This window comes from Schistocerca gregaria, chromosome 2 (genome assembly GCF_023897955.1).
Source record: "Schistocerca gregaria isolate iqSchGreg1 chromosome 2, iqSchGreg1.2, whole genome shotgun sequence".
Taxonomy (NCBI): Eukaryota; Metazoa; Arthropoda; class Insecta; order Orthoptera; family Acrididae; genus Schistocerca; species Schistocerca gregaria.
The window spans coordinates 983,189,438-983,191,826 of record NC_064921.1 but is presented as its reverse complement, the minus strand read 5'-3'; the positions used below and the strand labels follow the sequence as shown (position 1 = coordinate 983,191,826).

The 2,389-nt window shown below is 45.1% G+C and overlaps 1 pseudogene; it reads right to left on the bottom strand.

Annotated features, from left to right (window-relative positions):
• Positions 1–1,962: 1,962 nt before the first annotated feature.
• On the bottom strand, positions 1,963–2,080 carry LOC126337531 (5S ribosomal RNA; annotated as a pseudogene).
• Between the last annotated feature and the right edge of the window lie 309 nt (positions 2,081–2,389).

Sequence of the window (2,389 nt, the reverse complement as noted above, 5' to 3'; positions counted from 1 at the left end):
TGGGTGTACTGTGTTGATGTTACCATGTAGCTCTTCTATCCTATTATGTGTTTCATCTACAAGACAGATTATGTCTTCCACATATCGGTACCAGTAGATTATTTTGTACCCTCCTTGTTTTGCAATGTTATTGAATATTGTGTTCTCTGTATGGTCCAGGAAAACGTCGGCTAAGATTTCACTGATGGGAGATTCCATGGGAAGCCCCGCTTGTTGGAAGTAGCAGTTGTTGTTGAAAGTGAAGTAGTTTTGTTCTGTAATTAGCCTAAGGATGGATGAGATTTTATTTATTTGTGCATCTGGGAATTTCTTGCATTTTAGCTGTCGTTCTTTAATGTTTATAGTTTCTGCTATGGGTATGTTTGTGTATATGGATGTTATGTCAAAAGATCCCAGTTTTACTGTTGGGGGGATGTTGACATTCCTAATTTTCTCTATTATGTATCCTGTGTTTTTGAGGCTTCTGTTGTTTGTGTAGGCGTATGTCTCCTGTAGGAATGTGTGCATGTGTCTCCCTAGTAAGTAAGATGGGGCTTTTCTGAAATCAACCACTGGCCTGACTGGGATGAGGGGTTTGTTAAAAGTGGAGCTTTAGGGTTTTTTGTGTCATTCTTTTTGTCTGGTCCTGTGTCAAGGTGTGTGTAATTTTGAAGGGAACGTATATCATTCTTCCTTCAAAATAGAGTCAAGTTCAGGTAACGATGGTGGAGATGGACAGCTGGCACGCATCCTTCTCTCCAAAGTAGACCATAAGGCGTCAGTGATATTGAGATCTGATGACTGTGGTGGCCAGCGGAGATGCGAAAATCCTTCCTGGTGCTCACAGAACCAGTGCTGATCACCCAAAATGATCACAAATTCTTAGCAGCAATGCGACCTTTCGGAGTAAAAATGGGTTCCATGGAATACCACGATGTGGCTGCCCAAATAGGGCGCGAACCCCTGCCATTTTTCACTGTTGGCAGCGAGCGGCCTGCATCGTAGGCCTCAGACAGCGTACTCCAGACGCAGACTCTGGCAGACGTTCGAAGCAGTGTGAAACAGGACTCATCGGCCCAAATGACTTACTTCCACTGCTCCGTAGCCCAAGTTGTATGGCTTCGGCACAATGTTTTTACTGTTACGAGCAGATGCAGCACTGATGTGTGGTTTTACAACTGCAGCTCGTCCTTCAGTTCGCACCTTATGGAGTTCCTTCGTGTTGAAGTTGTGCTGCAGGGTTCGCGAATGCGACATTCAGTTCTGGAGTGAATTTTGCAGCTGTTATCCTCTTATTTTTCGTCCAGTCCTCTTCAATGACCGCGTCTGCCACGATCACTCAACACACACTTTCGTCAGCGTTATGATTTATCGGATGATGTTTTCCCGTATTCCCTGCATGCGGTATTAATCCTCGATACCATGACACTTGAAACACCAAATACTCACGATGCCTTTGTTACGCAAACACCGACCACATGAGCTCCTAGAATTTTCTCACTTTCAGTTTCACTTAGCTCCAAATAATGCGCTCATAACTACACGGAACGCTGTTCTAACCACGACTGACGACGTTGCACACCTGCCGTTCGCGATTAAATACCACAGTTCCGTCTACAAGCTTGGTTAGCTTCTGCATTTCTCGTGGTGTTTCTATATTTCAGTCCAACCTGTACATTTGTCAGGCAAAAGCGATTTTAATAGCAGCGAATCACTGATTTATTGAAGTGACAATTACAAGCGTACGACAAGCCATTACGCCAAAAAAACGAAACTCCTCCCGAGCAGGCCATGAAGGCCCAACAGGAATCGACCGGCCGCCGTGTCATCCTGAGCCCACAGCCGTCACTGGATGCGGATATGGAGGCGTATGTGGTCAGCACACCGCTCTCCCACCCGTATGTCAGTTTCCGAAACGGGAGCCGCTACTTCTCAATCAAGCAGCTCCTCAGTTTGCCTCACAAGTGGTGAGTGCACCCCGCTTGCCAACAGCACTCGGTAGACCAGATGGTCACCCATCCAAGTGCTAGCCCAGCCCGGCAGCGCTTAACTTTGGTGATCTGACGGGAACCAGTGTTACCACTGCGAAGAGGCCGTTAGCCTATTACGCCAAAGGTTACAGAATCATTTCCTTTCTACTTTTAATAAAGTACTAGTTCACAAAAATTTAATGCTTGCTCTGAAGAAAGGGTCTGAACTTCCTTCCATACCCAACAGTTTATCGGTAATCATGCTACAACCACTTGACTGTATAAGAGAAAGTTGTCGGGGTGTCCGTTAGTCGTAATTATTTATAATGCTTACTGTAACTTCTATAGCTATAGGAAAAAACCACACGTTAGTTCTTTAGTTGACACTAATGCCTAATCAAGAATGGTTCAAGTGGCTCTAAGCACTATGGGACTTAACA